We start from the raw sequence: 19,614 nt of genomic DNA on the forward strand, positions 1-19,614 counted from the left end.
TTAGTAGTTTTTTTACAGGTACTCGATAAATGTTTCAAGGACAAGACTACTTGACACAGTGGTACTAGATGAAATGAAATTGCATACATTTGTTTGCCTAGATGAAACTAATTTTTATATACAACCAAAACATGCATCACCAATCACAGGACTTGTCGTGTTAACTTCTCTATCAAATGTTCAGTGCACCTCGAACTTTGACCGAGCCGGAAGGTATTTGGTTTAGTACTACGTTTAATGCTGATCAGCAATATATGACCAATCTGAACTTTATTGGGGAATATGTTCAATGTAAAGAGGGTTGGTACCAGTCGCTCTTCTTTATATTGTAATTATTATTATATTCAATCTCTTTGTGATTTTTTAAAAATTAATTTATCGATGTACAATTGTCACAACTTGCATACAATTGGTAGCGTAGTGAAGGATTTTAAACTAAAAGACCTCAGAAAATGACGTCATTATGTCAAATGGGACGTCATTACGTAAAGCAGATAATGGGAAAAACGTTAGAAACTGAGTTATGAATTATGTGTAGTTTTAACTAAATAAGTTGTGCTGTTTGTAATTATAAGAATTGTTCGTAATGTTTTGCAAATGTATCGATGTATAACAGTCACAAATTTAGTATAAAATCACTTTGCTACGCTATGATAAATTCGCAAATAATTACGAACAAATCTTACATAGAGAATAATACATGAGTTTCCGTTTGATACCATTTATCTTACAACGAGTTGTTTAAAAACGTATCCAACGAGCGAATGTAGTATTCTATTTCTTACATACCTCGAAGCAATAAAAATGTAAACAATATAATGAACTAAATTAGCCTATGGTGTTACAGAACGTAGCCTAACTGGGTCATGGCGTATGGATACTTGGATTTAAGCCTGAACCTAATGACGTAATTGTCTACCTGAAATAGATGTCAAATACAAGTAATCGTATGCCTGCTATAACTGCTTGTCGCAGACGTGGGTTTACCAGTGGTGTAGCGTGACCTGGATCGGGGGGGGGGGGGGGGGGGTCGAATATGAACCAAGTGGACCTTTTCTATTTTGTTTTTGCACCACCAGAAACTCCACATGTATAAACCTGTATGTTTTAGTTCTGAAAGCGGACCATTTGCTTCAGTGTGTGTGTGTGTGTGTGTGTTCGTCCGAACCCACCGAATCCCCCCCCCGCCCCCCCTCCCTCCCCAGGTCACGCCCCTGGGTTTACGATATTTTGTGAAACTGGCCCCTGTTCCTTACTTTCCTTTCTTTATTTTCTTCAACAACACCAGCACGTTTGAGAATGTGGGCCTGCTCGAGGGCAGCTCCTGCCAACACAGCCTCATAATCTCGCCCACCATGGGGTCGCCCACCTGCATCTGAGGCACCTGGGGGCGGAATGGCGGGATCTGGATATTCTTCAGCTTCTCCAGGATGCCTGAGGTAATTATAAAGAGGTCATGACGTCATTAATCAGATGTTTGTTTTTGTTTTGTGGGATATTTATTTATTTATTTATATATTTTTTGATATATTTTTTATTTGTTTGTTGCTGTTTTTGTTTGGAGCTTTGTTGTTGTTGTTGTGTTTGAGTTTTGGGGTGGGTTTTTTGTTTTTGTTATTGTTTCTTGTTGTTGTCGGGTTACTGTTATTATTGTTGTTTATTGTTGTTGCGATGTTTGGAGGGGTTTTTTGGGGGGACGGGGTTGATTTGGTGGTTTTTTGCAGTTTTTTCGGGGGGGAGGGGGTCGTTTTGTATTTTTCTATTGTTCATATGTGTTTTGTTTGTTTGTTTGTTTGTTTTTGTTTTTTATGGGTTTTTTTTTAGAGAGGGGAGGATTGCTGTTTGTTTTTCTTCTCTTTAGTTGTTTGGTTCGTTGACTGATTGGTCGGTTCATTGTATGTGGTTTTGTGGTTTCTTGTGTTGTTTTTGTGGGTTTCTTGTAGTGGGGGGGGGGGGGGGGGGGGGGTTTGAGTTGTTTGTATGTTGTTTTAAGTGGTTGCTTTTTGTCTGCATGCATTTAGTGAAAGTTTACCATGATGGTTTAGGAAACGTGATCATGTATCAACGTACAAACAAAGGAATAAGAAATCTGGAAATGACAAATAAAACAACCAACAACCTATTTAATCAATATCATATAACAAACGATAATTTATAGTTGTAATTTTATGTATAATACATGGTGGTAACAGAAACAGGGTTTGAATTAGATGACGACACTGCGACAATTGCCGTCATGCCTCCTACGTTTGCCATAAAGCCCTCCCAATTTCATCCCTACCACCGACAATGTATTGCCGTGCCATTCATCTTCTCTTGCCGTCAGTGCCCCTCAATAAATCAGATTGAAGTTGGTCTTGAATGTTATTGGAAAACTAACTTTATTTATGTTGTCCTTAAAAAGTACCTTAATTTTGCCTTGAAAATAATTAAATACATCGAAAGTTATAGTTTCGATTGTGTAAAGTTATGGTTTCGGAAATGCCGACATTTTACGAGTAATACCGATTAAACAGATTACGAAAATTTAGAACAACCGAAAACTCTCGATGCGGAACCGAAATGTTCCGAATTAGATGCGCGGGTCGAATTTACCAGAGATATGGAAAAAAAAAAAAAAAAAAAAATTATTTAACGACGCACTCACCACATTTTATTTACGGTTATATGGCGTCAGACATATGGTTAAGGACCACACAGATTTTGAGAGGAAACCCGCTGTCGCCACTACATGGGCTACTCTTTCCGATTAGCAGCAAGGGATCTTTTATTTGCGCTCCCCACAGGCAGGATAGCACAAACCATGGCCTTTGTTGAACCAGTTATGGATCACTGGTCGGTGCAAGTGGTTTACACCTAGCCATTGAGCCTTGCGGAGCACTCACTCAGGGTTTGGAGTCGGTATCTGGATTAAAAATACCATGCCTCGACTGGGATCCGAACCCAGTACCTACCAGGAAGGAAGGAAATGTTTTATTTAACGACGCACTCAACACATTTTATTTACGGTTATATGGCGTTGGACATATGGTTAAGGACTACACAGATATTGAGGGAGGAAACCCGCTGTCGTCACTTCATGGGCTATTCTTTTCTATTAGCAGCAAAGGAACTTTTATATGCACCATCCCATAGAAAGGATAGCACATACCACGGCCTTTGATGTACCAGTCGTGGTGCACCAACTAGAGAGACTAATAACTAATGCTAATGCTGCTAATGACAGTATGCATGTGTTGTTTTATTTAGAAAAACAAAACTCTAAACGTTAACTTGCTGTTTTCAAACCACACACCCTTGTTCGAGAGATGGACAAAGCAGTTATGAATAAGTCCAGATGTGACATATATTGATAAGAAAGTGGCATTACAATCGGCAAAAAAATATCAACACGATTGTGAAATCTTTGTTGAACACGACTTTGTAAAACACGTCTTGCTTATGACATCGTTCTTCGTACACGATCATACCGGCGGCACGTCGTGTATTATGGCAAATGTAAACTACGATGTAATATCCATGGATTTTATAAAACCTTTGTTGGCATATAATAATAATAATAATAAATCATTGCCAATTTGCATCTAAAAATTAACAAAATATGGCTGTAAAGAAAGAAAACGAAAACCTAAACAATGTGTCGGATGTACATGTATATTATTAACAAATATATAATTAATTTATTGTGTATTTAGGGCCATGTTGTGAGAAAACAACAATACACAATAAATACCTTTATCAGAGCTAGTTCTGAGTCATCAGAACATTTCGCCAAATTATCTACTAAACTTAAAAATTTACAGAAAACCAGTTATTTTTTTAACAAAATATCAATTATTTCATAAAATTAATTCGCCAACTTGAAATAAAATTCGCCAGTTGTCTTTGAAATTCGCGATTTTCGAATTTGGCGAGTGCCAGAGCTAGCATTGGCAAGGAAAATGGTTTCCGGTTCCAGCAAATGTGTTTCAGTCAATTCTATTTATTATTACCGGTAATGTATTTATTTTTATTTATTTATTATTTTTGTTTGCCTCCATGCCCTATACAGATCTTCTTAATCTGTTGTTGTGCCCCTTGTGTGTCCTTAAAATTGCCGCGGTGCCCTCCTGATCCCATGCCCATCTAACGCAATACTTGCAGTGTCCGTCTCACAACGTATAATTCAAACCCTGCAGAATTTTTACACAATATGTACTCCTTATACCACCGCAGTACACTAATCATATTTACCAGATATCTATATTATAAATTGCTAATTTATGAACATATTAACACTAAATACACAAATATAAAACTACTACTCGTATATATATATATATATATATATATATATATATATATATATATATATATATATATATATATATATATATACGTTTGTATTGAAAGTACACCAACGGCAACTTAACAAGAACCACAAAACAATTCTGCTAATAAAAAGACAAAAACAATTACACAGTTTAATTTTAATTCACAGGAACAATAGTAATATTTGCACTATTAAAACTAACATCTTTCTCGTACTGTTTTAACCAAAATACGAACACTGATGAACAATATTTCCTGTAAAACAAAACGGATTACGGGAACTCATCAGCATACAAAATTAATACATGTATATATACAATATGTACAGTATAATGGTGGGGAGTGATTTTCATAAATGGTAAATGACAAAAAAAAAGAGAAAAAAAAAATCAGGTTTTTTTCTTAAATTATTTGTCCGTATTAAATATTTTCAAAGCATATTGAGCTCTTTAATGTTTTCAATAGTTAGTAGTTGGATTTGCTTAAACACACTTGGTCGTCTGTAATAATACGTTTCAATAAAAACATTGTTAATTAGATCATTATATCTGTGACATAGCAGTATAAAATGGAATTCATCTTAGATTTCATTAGAAGCAAAAACTACATAGTCTTTGTGTGTTTTTTCAACACCTTTATACCTACTAAATTCTATATTTAACTTATGAGCACATATTCTAATCTTTGCTCTTTCTTTTAACAGAAGCAAAAACAAGAACTAACCCTGGATGGCTCCATCGTTATCTCGGTCATGCAGGATGTTGTTAAAAGGCCAGTTTCTCGTTGCGATCTCCTCCAGAATTATTCCGTAGGCGTACGCATCGGCCATCTTTAATCCATTAGAATCTAGCACGTGACCTCGTAGCAACTCTGGCGACATCCAAAGGTATTCTGTCCAATTGAAATCAAACGTACAGTCATTTCGTTTCATTTCAACTTATTTTCGTGCTTATATCCAATTAAGGTTCAAGCACGCTGTCTATTTGGGCTGTCTGTCTAAGACAGGGGGTTAGTTGTTAGTTGGTAAGTGGTTAGTGAGAGAGAAGAGGGTGTAGTGGCCATACACCTACTCATTCATTGAGTCCTTAAGAACTCGCTCTGGGTTGGAGCCGGTACCAGCCTGTAGTCTGATGGCTTAACCACTGCACCATCGAGGCCGGTTACTTACAGTCAAGTGAGCTTTAACGACTCCATGGGTAGGTGTAAGACCACTACTCACTCTTTTCTCTCACTAACTACTAACAACTAACCCACTGTCCTACATTCCCAGTCTGGAGCTCCACGCGGTAAGACGTGTTTGTTTCGCTTGTGCACACTGCACGTGCTTTTGTGTGCTCGACTTGGGAGTCCTTCATTTCGTTGTTTTTGTCAGCGAAATGAAGTTTTCTACTGGGATGTATGCGGCCATTGGAACTGATTGAACGCTGGAACATTTCTCGTTTCGACAGCCTGCACCACCAGGTTGGATTCTTTTTTAGCGAGATTCCTCGCCTCCACGTCATTTCTCCGTAGTTTTTTTCGTGACTCGTATGACGGCCATTCTGCAGAACGCCACGGTTGGTCGCGTTTAGTTACTACATGTCCGAGCCTGTCCTAGCAGCACTGGAAGATTGACCGCCCCACTCTAAGAAGAAATAGGAAGCGGGGTCGGCCCCTACTACTCTTTTTCTAGACTTTACCTTGCTTTATTCTGATACCATCTCGTATCCTCCGGAGTCGGGCCCGTCCGCACCACTATACCAACCCATGACGACTGGACTATACCCTAGTCTGATACTCTCTCTCGTTCAGACGGATCCGGCTTCTCAAGATCTGTATTTCAGCACAGCACTACACCTTCAACGTCTATCGACTGTCAATCTAGGGGTTTTCTTGACGGGATGCAACCCATCTCGTCCCTTTACGCTGTGCACCCAAACGGCCTTAACGAGGCCACTCGCGTGAACATATCGATCGGACTTTAAAGGGACATTCCTGAGTTTGCTGGAATGTTTAAGATGTTATCGACTAACAGAGACGTTTTGACGACTGTAATTACATATCAAATATATTTTTCTGCATAAAATATTAGTGGCTGTATATTAAACGAGTTTCTGATCGTCCTAATATTTGTAGTAGGTTAAATTTCATTTTATTTCCTAAAAACTATTTTTTCGTACGTACGAAATTATTTTAAGACAAACTTCAGTTTGGGCTTCTTACAAATATTAAGACGACCAGAAACACTTTGAATATACAGACACTTGTATTCTAAACAAGAAAATATATTTAATATGTATGTTTAATCGTAGAAATATTTTATAAGTCGAAAACATCTTACAATGCAGCAAACTCGGGAATGTCCCTTTAAACTTTTAGATCTGCGCTCAAAATTTTATGTCGAAATTACTTCTTTTTTAAAAATATTATTAAATAGTCCGATCCTCTCTCCTTTCTCTTATTTAATTTTGGACTGTCCTTCTAAAATGCTCCAAATTATATAAATATTCGGCCGAGCAGTCAATTCTTTTTATTTTTACCTTGTAACCTTTTTATTTTTTATATTTATTCTATTAACTTTTTTTTACTAATTGCTATTTTCAAATTTCTGCCCATTTTCAACCCCCCCCCCCCCCCCCCCCTCCCTCCATCCCGGGTCAGGCCACCGATCTTATCGGAGGTCGGACTCGGGATGGGCGTGTTCGAAACCCTAGTGGTATATGGGCACGTTTGACTAGTTATCATCATCATCACTGTCCTGGACAGACAGCTGAGGTGTGTTCCCAGGGTAGCGTGCTTGAACCTTAATTGTATATAAGCACGAAATTAAGTTGAAATGAAATGAAATGCCGTCAGCCAGCCAATACGTTAGTCATTTAATTAAAGGGACAGACCCTAGTTTCAACCCGTAAAAATTAACACTACGTCTCTGACTTTGAAATTGTGAAATACCCTCTAAAAATAGACTAAAATTCGACCCCATAACTGTTATTTCTCAGACACACGTGCGTTTTAAAAAATATAAGAAATGCATTTTGTGATATTAAAAACACTAAGATGACCGAAAACACTTCGAATGTGCGGAAATGGCTATTCTAAACAATAAAATCTATTTAAAGTATGATTTCAGTTATCAAAAAACGGCTCTAATAGTAAAAAAAAGTATGCCTTAGTGTTTAAACACTAGGGTATGTCCCTTTAATTAACCATCCATATGACTCGTGGTTACGCCCACTGAAGGCTCAAGTACATTTTGCATGGGCTAACGTTTTTCGATCAGCAACATGGGATAATTTAGAAAGTTAAGAGTTAAAGCTAGAGGACAATGATTTATTAAAGGGACATTCCTAAGTTTGCTGCATTGTAAGATGTTTCCGAAAAATAAAATAGTTCTACGATTAAACTTACATATTAAATCTGTTTTCTTGTTTAGAATATCAGTGTCTGTATATTCAATGTGTTTCTGGTCGTCTTAATATTTGTAAGAAGTCCACACTGGATTTTGTCTTCAAATAATTTCGTACGTACGAAGTAAAATATTTTAGGAAATAACATGAAATTTAACCTAGTACAAATAGTAGAACGATCAGAAACACGTTTAATATACAGCCATTAATATTGTATGCATAAAAATATATTTGATATGTAATTACAATCGTTAGAAAGTCTCTGTTAGTCGATAACATCTTAAAAATTGCAGCAAACTCAGGAATGTCCCTTTAATCATCGGCTACTGAGTGTCAAACATTTGGTAATTCTGACAACTAGTCTAAGAGAGGAAACCCGATACACGTTTTCATTAGTAGAAAAGGATGCATCATCCCATAAACATGACACACCACTGTCTTTGATATACTAGTCATGGTGCACTGTCTGGAACGAGAAATAGCCTAATGGGTCACCCACGGGGTTCGATCCTAGACCGGCCGTGCATAAGGCTAGCGTTTTACCACTCTGCTACGTCCCTCCGCTGGATGTTTTATATGCACCCTCCCACAGACAGGATAGTACATCCAACGACCCTTGTTACACTAGCAGTGGCTGGAATGATAAATAGCCGAATAAGTCCCCCTCGGGGATCGATTCCAGACCGACCGCACATAAAGCGAGCGCTTTACCACTGTGCTACGTTCCTGCGCTGGATGTTATATATGCACCCCTCCCGCGGACAGGGGGCGAGACGGTTTGGGATCGATCCCCGTCAGTGGGTCCATTGGGCTATTTTTCGCTCCAGCCAGTGCACCACGACTGGTACATCAAAGGTCGTGGTATGTGTTATCCTGTCTATGGGATGGAGCATATAGAACATCCCTTGTTGCTGATCGAAAAGAGTAGCCCATGAAGTGGCTACAGCGGGTTTCCTCCATCAATATCTGTGTGGTCCGTAACCATATGTCCGACGCCATATAACCGTAGATAAAATGTGTTGAGTGCGTCGTTAAATAAAACATTTCCATTTCCATATATTCGAATTTTGAGTCTAGACTCTAAAGGCTTTACAAGCACTAGGCCAGTTGTGGAGGAATTGCTGGAACGAGAAATAGTTCCACAGGGCCAGTTGATGATAGTCAGTGGATGAGTCATGGGAGCAATCAATTTCGTGCACTTACTGAAATAATGTGAGGACTCTCCTTCCTTTTCTTTCTCTCCTTCTCTGGCGACCGGCATGTCCATGTCACCCAGTTTGCAGACCCAGTGATTGTTCACCAAGACATTGGTAGATCTGAGGCGGCCGTGGTTGCTTACGATAGAGTTATGGATATACGCCATACCCTGAAATAATATATACACACGTTTTAATGATAGTCTGTGTACGTTTTTTTTTTTCCATATTGACGTGAATATAAACATTATAATTAGGCTAGAAACGTGGATTTCATCATTGGATATGTTGGTTTTATGATTAAGAGCGATTACAGGGCCGTACCCTCCGGGGTGGGGGGCGGGGGGGGGGGGGGGGGGGGGGGGGGGGGGGGGGGGGGGGGGGGGGGCAGTTGCCCCCTCAGAATCTCACCTTTTTTTTCACTCCAGAAAATATCATACACATCTCAGGGTTTAATTTATATAGTGTTTCATTTCTTTATAAAAAGTAGTGCCCTCCCCCTAGGATTTTGATCAGGGTACAGCCCTGGGTTAAAATGGCTGCCCATATATTTTGTTGTTTTGCTGTTGTTGTTTGTCGTTGGGTTTTTATGTTTTTATTGTTGTTGTTGTTGTTGTTGTTTTGCTTGTTTATTTGTTTGTTGATTTTGTTTTATTTATTTATTGATTTGTCGGGGGGGGGGGGGGGGGGGATTGGGCCCAGGGGGAGACGATAAATGGATAGGTTTTTTTGTAAATGTCAAAATCTCTTACAACTAACCTCTGCTATATCAAAAATGAAGGAGACTTTGAAAATTACTGGAATAGAACTAGGAGGAGGTGCAAAAGAAGGAAAAGAAGCAGAAAAGATTGACAAAAGTATAATAAAACAAAAGATTTGACATGGCGAAAGAAGAGGGCGAAGATAATGAAGATAATAAACATGATTATGATGATTAAGAAGAAGAAGCAGAAGAAAGAGATGATGAGGAACAAACTGTAGAATATAGAGAAGATGAATAATACTTATTGGGGGGGGGGGGGGGGTGGTTAATCCGAAATCAACAGTTACTAACCTCTGCTATATCTGAAATAAAGGAGACTTTGAAAATCCAGTCCAGCTTGATGTCATCATTGAGTAGCACGTCCTGGAGACTGCCCCTGGAGCACTGAACCCAAATGAGACCGTTCCTCCCTGGTTCTATGAAGGCGCCGATGAAGGTGTTCACGTTCGGGTGGGACAACAGACGAATCTGCCGAGGTAGCAAAAATATAATACAGTAATCGAAAATACGTAAGAGTAGACCATCGTCCTAAACAGAACAGATAGTATCAACATTATAAAGTAATCGTAAATACACGAATAGACCATCATCCTAAAAGAACAGATAGCATCAACATTATAAAGTAATCGTAAATACATAAGAGTAGACCATCATCCTAAACAGAACAGATAGCATCAACATTATAAAGTAATCGAAAATACACGAATAGACCATCATCCTAAACAGAACAGATAGCATCAACATTATAAAGTAATCGTAAATACATAAGAGTAGACCATCATCCTAAAAGAACAGATAGCATCAACATTATAAAGTAATCGTAAATACACGAGTAGACCATCATCCTAAACAGAACAGATAGCATCAACATTATAAAGTAATCGTAAATACACGAGTAGACCATCATCCTATAACAGAACAGATAGCATCAATATTATAAAGTAATCGTAAATACATAAAAGTAGACCATCATCCTATAACAGAACAGATAGCATCAATATTATAAAGTAATCGTAAATACATAAAAGTAGACCATCATCCTATAACAGAACAGATAGCATCAACATTATAAAGGAATTGTAAATACACGAATAGACCATCATCCTATAACAGAACAGATAGCATCAACATTATAAAGGAATTGTAAATACATAAGAGTAGACCATCATCCTATAACAGAACAGATAGCATCAATATTATAAAGTAATCGTAAATACACGAGTAGACCATCATCCTAAACAGAACAGATAGTATCAACATTATAAAGTAATCGTAAATACACGAATAGACCATCATCCTAAAAGAACAGATAGCATCAACATTATAAAGTAATCGTAAATACATAAGAGTAGACCATCATCCTAAACAGAACAGATAGCATCAACATTATAAAGTAATCGTAAATACACGAGTAGACCATCATCCTAAACAGAACAGATAGCATCAACATTATAAAGTAATCGTAAATACACGAGTAGACCATCATCCTAAACAGAACAGATAGCATCAACATTATAAAGTAATCGTAAATACATAAGAGTAGACCATCATCCTAAACAGAACAGATAGCATCAACATTATAAAGTAATCGTAAATACACGAGTAGACCATCATCCTAAACAGAACAGATAGCATCAATATTATAAAGTAATCATCATCCTAAACAGAACAGATAGCATCAACATTATAAAGTAATCATCATCCTAAACAGAACAGATAGCATGCATATTATGTACTGTTTAGAGGTAGCTGTTTAGATACTTATGACTGGCAGATTAATTATATATATATAACTGGATAACATATGGATCCAAGTAAAAGTATGGGTATTTTTCAAAAACACATTTACCTTTCTTCTTAAGTTAAATCAAACTGAAAGTATATTTAAGAAAAAACAACCCATTGTTCATGGAGTCTGGGAAGGACTATAGATCCAATCCCGGTTTAATTAATAATATTAAATTAATGTTTTAATTTATTTTTTAAAACCCACATTTACATACCGAATTCATCTCAACAACTAATTCCTTCTTTATGACAATGGTTTGTCGTCGGATTGGTTTGACGACCACCACCTGGCCGTCGTAGAGGGCTAAACGTCGTCGTAGATGTATACTGACGGCAGTCTGACTTTTGTTGCTTGTGGACGATGCTTTCTTTTCCACGTTGATGCTGGAGTGGGCGCTGACAGACATACTGTGTGTCTGTAAGCATAATTAAAAAGATCATTTAAAGAAGGAAGGAAGGAAATGTTTTATTTAACGACGTACTCAACATATTTTATTTACGGTTATATGGCGTCGGACATATGGTTAAGGACCACACAGATATTGAGGGGGGGAAACCCGCTGTTGCCACTTCATGGGCTACTCTTTTTCGATTTGCAGTAAGGGATCTTTTATATGCACCATCCCATAGACAGGATAGCACATACCACGGCCTTTGATGTACTAGTCGTTGTGCACTGGCTGGAGCGAGAAATAGCCCAATGGGCCCACCGACGGGGATCGATCTCAGACCAACCGCGCATCGAGCGACTTTTACTGGACAAAGTATCCTTCCTGTACCGCTCAAAAGAGAACTGCCACTCCCGAGATATATTCTATATCAGACAATACATCCTTCCTGTACCGCTCAAAAGGGAACTGCCACTCCCGAGATATATTCTATATCAGACAATACATCCTTCCTGTACCGCTCAAAAGAGAACTGCCACTCCCGAGATATATTCTATATCAGACAATACATCCTTCCTGTATCGCTCAAAAGAGAACTGCCACTCCCAGACTAGCACAGTACAGAGGCCAATGGAATAAATATAGCTGTGATGACATGCACTCATGAATCATTGAATCATTGTCAAAACAGTGATGATAGCAGGTGTCCCCGAAAGTTGAGCATATCCTTCCCCACCACCGGAGGCACCAGTCTTGAGTCCTGCCACAACAGCTGTCCAGTCCGTGATATGTATGTGTGTGTGTGTGTGTGTGTGTGTGTGTGTGTGTCTATATATATAAATATATATATATATATATATACGCACGCGCGCGTGTGTGTGTGTGTGTGTGTGTATGTGTACTGGAGGTATTTTTTTATTTTATATTATGTACATGTAATGCGCAACTCATTGTCGACCCTAGAACAAATAAAAAGAAAGTGTACCTAATATTGAATTTTAGTGACTAAAAAGACTGTTAGTTGGAAATATCTTACAATGGCTTATAATGCCTTTTGGAAAAAAACAATAAGTAAAAATTGGTAAAATCAACAAAACAGATAACATGGACTGATCATTAGCCAGAGACAGAGAGACATAGAGACAGACAAACAGACAGACATATGAGATTATTGTTTAGACTACATATGCCTTGCTACTGTGGAGTGATCTGTTACTGTCCAGTCCGGTCAGCGTGTCTGGGTTGAGCCTCCAATCATCTCGGTTCATCAACATCTCCACCATTTTCCGTCTGGGCAAAGAAAAGGATTCATGTTATTATTAAAGGGACCAACCTAAGTTACATTAAAATCCTTTATTTTAGTGAGCTTGAATTTCCATCGTTTCGATCAAATACACATTTTGTTAGATATTTCAATTCGTGGATCAAAACGGTAGTGTCATAAATTTGTAGTATAAGAATACATATAATATATTTTCTTCGTTGGATATTTCAATTCGTGGATCAAAAAGGTAGTGTCATAAATTTGTAGTATAAGAATACATGTAATATATTTTCTTCGTTGGATATTTCAATTCGTGGAACAAAAAGGTAGTGTCTGTCATAAATTTGTAGTGTATACATATAACATATTTTCGAAAAATAGACAACCACGAATAAAGGTAATTTCATAGTAGCTGCGCTTATCACATGCTTACAATATATGAAGCCTTTTTGGGTGATTAGCTTACATATAAAATATATTTTCTTCTTTAGAATATCAGTATCTGTATATACAAGGTGTTTTTTGTCGCCCTAATATTTATTGTAGAACAAACTGAATTTAACCTTCCAAAAATATCGTATGTATACGTATACGTATACGTATACGTAAACGTAAACGTATACATACATACATACATATATACATACACACATACATACATACATACATTGTAGGCCCCATGCATATGGTTGAGTTAAAGAACTTCCTTTTGGAAGCTTCGATAGCTCAGAGCGTATCGTGGTTAGTCTTGTAATTTGCGGGCGAATCGGTGCCACGGGTTCGAGTCCCAGCAACGGTATGGGGCAATTTGTGAGGCCAGAAAGGATTTAATTATCCCCTGCGCCAGTATAGATATTCATACATCAATACATACATACATAATTAATGTAATATAATGTAATGCAATGTAGTATAATGTATAGACGTTATTACCCGAGGGTTTTTCGGTATCCTTCAATATCAAATATTAGGAATACACATTTTATTATGCGAGCCTCTAGCGAGCATAATACATAACTTTTATTCCTGATATATTATATTGACGATACCGAAACACACGAAGGTAATAATATCTTTATCATATAATCTGAAACTTAATACAACGTGTTTTTGTAAACTGTACACGCAACTTTAATTCCAGTCCGTCATTGCTAGATATTCAAATGATGTAAGAATATGTGACGGGGTGCTTTTTTGAATGGAAATGACGTCAAACTTGAATGACATTAATTTAGATAGCCTTACATAAAAATAAACTAGTGCTTAACGGGTTTTTTTTCTGAACGCTGGGCAGCCTTCAGTGTAAGGTTGCTGTTGAAATGTTTTTGTTTGATTACTATAAATACATACGTCAATTATGGAGCGTCACCCTAGTACGTTTGCTTAAATGTCAATAAACCTAGTGACCTCGATTAAGTTACATCTAATTTGCAAAGTTATCAAATTCTTAAAGTATGTGATTGCACTCAAAATGTAAGATATTATGAGATAAATATATATATTTCGAAGAACAATTAAAAGGACATTCCTGAGTTTGCTGCAATTTTTAAGATGTGATCGACTAACAGAGACTTTTTAATGGTAATTGTAATTACATATCAAATATATTTTTTTCTTGATAAAATATTAAACGTGTTTCTGATCGTTCTAATATTTGTAGTAGGTTAAATTTTATTTTGTTTCCTAAAATAAATTGTTTTCGTATGTACGAAATTATTTGAAGACAAAATCTTATTTGGGCATCTTACAAATATTAAGACCATCAGAAACACATTAAATATACAGACACTGATATTCTAAACAAGAAAATATATTTAATATGTAAGTTTAATTGTAGAAATATTTTATTAGTCAGAAACATCTTACAATGCATCACACTCAGGAATGTCCCTTTAAATATCAATGCTACACGACAGCAAACACATTGGATAATACAGGCACTGGTATTCTGAACAGGAAAATGTATTTACTGTGTAACTCTGATCGCCCAAAAAGACTAGGTTAGTCGAAAACATCCATAGGCGTACGGGCTCCCATTTTTGTAGTGGACAGGCTGATATTCGCCCAGATTAAATGAAGATACCCGATTCTGGATAACAACATTTTGGTTCATATTAACATTACTACCAATCAGCTATATTATCATATGGAGTGGCAAAGGAATAACTACGCATTTTTACATGGATCAACACTAATTTTGCGCGTATAATGGTGGAAATACATGGTAAAAGAGTCTCAGGTTTACACATTTTGCGCGAATATCTCTATCGTTTTCCCCAAATTTGAAGATTTGCTCGAGTACTAGGAGGCAGTTGAAACCCCCTCGTACGCTTATGGCTATTGGGTAGCAAGCAAAGGTAGGGGATGATCAACCTCAATTTAAAATTGCAAAATTATTAATAAAAATAGTGCTGAAGACAGCTATGAAAGAGTCACATTTATGAAAGACACAATGAGGTATATTAATAGTACAAATATGTGTGTGTGTGTGTGTATATATATATATATATATATATATATATATATATATATATATATATGAACGCTTTGTTAAGACCATGAAAACAGTGTTAAACAAGCTAATAGTGCACCGAATTATCGACATACAACTGAAAACATATTTGAAACAAATATCACAGATGCTTATAGAACTGATCTTAAAATGTTCAAGAGATACTGACTACGTGTTGTATTCGCCACTCTCAAGGAAACCCATGATGATGTTACCACCCCTGCACCACAGTGAGGAATATGTGCAGTATTCGCCACTCTCAAAGAAACCCATGATGATGTTACCGCCCCTGCACCACGATGAGGAATCTGTGCTGTATCCGCCACTCTCAAGGAAACCCATGATGATGTTACCACCCCTGCACCACAGTGAGGAATATGTGCAGTATTCGCCACTCTCAAAGAAACCCATGATGATGTTACCGCCCCTGCACCACGATGAGGAATCTGTGCTGTATCCGCCACTCTCAAGGAAACCCATGATGATGTTACCACCCCTGCACCACGGTGAGGAATATGTGCAGTATTCGCCACTCTCAAAGACGCCACTCTCAAGGTAACCATGATGATGTTACCGCCCCTGCACCACGATGAGGAATCTGTGCTGTATCCGCCACTCTCAAGGAAACCCATGATGATGCTACCGCCCCTGCACCACGATGAGGAATCCGTGCTGTATCCGCCACTCTCAAGAAAACCCATGATGATGCTACCACCCCTGCACCACGATGAGGAATCTGTGCAGTATGGGCCACTCTCAAGAAAACCCATGATGATGCTACCACCATTGCACCACGATGAAGAACCTGTGCTGTATCCGCCACTCTCAAGGTAACCCATGATGATGCTACCACCACTGCACCACGATGAAGAACCTGTGCTGTATCCGCCACTCTCAAGAAAACCCATGATGATGCTACCACCCCTGCACCACGATGAGGAATCTGTGCAGTATCCGCCACTCTCAAGAAAACCCATGATGATGCTACCACCCCTGCACCACGATGAGGAACCTGTGCTGTATCCGCCACTCTCAAGGTAACCCATGAGAATGTTACCACAAGGAACCCGTGATGATGCTAAGAAAACCCTGCACCACGATGAGGAACCTGTGCTGTATCCGCCACTCTCAAGGTAACCCATGATGATGCTACCACCTCTGCATCACGATGAGGAACTGTGCTGTATCCGCCATTCTCAAGGAAACCCGTGATGATGCTACCACCTCTGCATCACGATGAGGAACCTGTGCAGTATCCGCCACTCTCAAGAAAACCCATGATGATGCTACCACCCCTGCACCACGATGAGGAACCTGTGCTGTATCCGCCACTCTCAAGGAAACCCGTGATGATGCTACCACCCCTGCATCACGATGAGGAACCTGTGCTGTATCCGCCACTCTCAAGAAAACCCGTGATGATGCTACCACCTCTGCATCACGATGAGGAACCTGTGCTGTATCCGCCACTCTCAAGAAAACCCGTGATGATGCTACCACCTCTGCATCACGATGAGGAACCTGTGCTGTATCCGCCACTCTCAAGAAAACCCGTGATGATGCTACCACCCCTGCATCACGATGAGGAACCTGTGCTGTATCCGCCACTCTCAAGGAAACCCGTGATGATGCTACCACCTCTGCATCACGATGAGGAACCTGTGCTGTATCCGCCACTCTCAAGGAAACCCGTGATGATGCTACCACCTCTGCATCACGATGAGGAACCTGTGCTGTATCCGCCACTCTCAAGAAAACCCGTGATGATGCTACCACCCCTGCATCACGATGAGGAACCTGTGCTGTATCCGCCACTCTCAAGGAAACCCGTGATGATGCTACCACCTCTGCATCACGATGAGGAACCTGTGCTGTATCCGCCACTCTCAAGGAAACCCGTGATGATGCTACCACCTCTGCATCACGATGAGGAACCTGTGCTGTATCCGCCACTCTCAAGAAAACCCATGAGAATGTTACCACCTCTGCACCACGATGAGGAACCTGTGCAGTATCCGCCACTCTCAAGAAAACCCATGATGATGCTACCACTCCTGCATCACGATGAGGAACCTGTGCTGTATCCGCCATTCTCAAGGAAACCCGTGATGATGCTACCACCTCTGCATCACGATGAGGAACCTGTGCTGTATCCGCCACTCTCAAGGAAACCCGTGATGATGCTACCACCTCTGCATCACGATGAGGAACCTGTGCAGTATCCGCCACTCTCAAGGTAACCCATGAGAATGTTACCACCACTGCACCACGATGAGGAACCTGTGCTGTATCCGCCACTCTCAAGGTAACCCATGAGAATGTTACCACCACTGCACCACGATGAGGAACCTGTGCTGTATCCGCCACTCTCAAGGTAACCCATGAGAATGTTACCACCACTGCACCACGATGAGGAACCTGTGCTGTATCCGCCACTCTCAAGGAAACCCGTGATGATGCTACCACCTCTGCATCACGATGAGGAACCTGTGCAGTATCCGCCACTCTCAAGAAAACCCATGATGATGCTACCGCCCCTGCACCACGACAAGTAACTGGACACGCAGGTAACGAGATGTGAGTAATTGGGGAGTAGGGGAGGGGACGGGTGGTCACTAATCGGGAAATAGAGAAGGGGACGGGAGGGGAGTAGGGGAGGGGGCATGATGTACTTGATGCCATACTCACTTCCACAGATAGTAGATGAGGCAAACCAGTATGGCCGCTATAAACAAGGCGGAAAACACTGAGATGGACACGACTGGTGTAACTGAAATAAAAACAGTTGTCATTTAATTACCTGGAACGGCAAATCCAAGGGGAGGGGGACCAGGGAAACCACCACAACCACCACCCTATACATGTTCAAGCGCCTATTTTTTTTCTGGCATTTTAGAACATACATTGAGGTGCCCTTTTCATTAGTTGCTCCATATGACCTTTTCCCCTCCTCCCCATCATGCCCCGGATCCGTCACTGTGGAAAATGTTTAGACAGAGATACCATCTTGAGTTTGTTGCCATTATATAATTTTAAGATGTTTCCGATAATAGAAATCTTTCAACGACTAAAACTGCATACAAGCAGGGCCGTAGCTAGCTGGGGGCAGTTGCCCTCCCCCCCCCCCTCCCCGAAAAAATCAGGAAAGCATTATAGAAACTTAAAGAAAATTCTCTTCTTAACTTTTTAAGGAATTTTAGACTATTAACTACTCAGTTGCCCCCCCCCCCCCCCCCCCCCAAACAAAACAATCCTAGCTACGGCCCTGACAAGTTACTATAGTTTTGGTGGGTTTTTTGTTTGTTTGTTTTGTTTTGTGTTTTGGGGTGGGGGGTTGTTGCTTGTTTTTGTTGGTGGGTTTTTTTTAGAATAGCAGTGCCTGTTTATTTCATGTGTTTCCTGTCATCGTAATATTGATAACTAACCCAAACTGGATTTGGTCTTTTAATAATTTCGTACATTTTAATTAGCAAATAAAAAATGAAATTTGACCTATTTATAAACACTAGCCATGACGACCAGAAACACATCCAATATACAGCCACTGATATTTTATGTAGAAACATGTATTTAATTTTTCATTGTAATCATTAAAATGTCTTTATTAATCGAACACATGATATGTCATTACTTTATATAAAGTGTATTTTGTTTAAGGAACCACTACAGAATACTGATATATTAATCAATCGTCCATTGGGTGTCAATCATTTGGATATTTTGAAATCTAGCCTTAAAAGAAACCCACTACATTTTTCCATATTATTAGAGTTGGCATGCTTTCAAAATTTAATAATATGCAAACGGGAATATAAGAAGGGCGCAGTTATAATTATATCCGTCAATCATGTTGATATGTCATTATACCGATACGTCAATCACATGTTACTCGTTCATATTATATTAACACGTCAAGTATATGTTGACAAATCAATATTATACCGACACGTCAGTCATATGTTGACACATAAATATTACAGACAAGTTAGTCATGTGTTCACACGT

This window comes from Gigantopelta aegis, chromosome 11 (assembly GCF_016097555.1).
Source record: "Gigantopelta aegis isolate Gae_Host chromosome 11, Gae_host_genome, whole genome shotgun sequence".
In the NCBI taxonomy this organism is placed as follows: domain Eukaryota; kingdom Metazoa; phylum Mollusca; class Gastropoda; order Neomphalida; family Peltospiridae; genus Gigantopelta; species Gigantopelta aegis.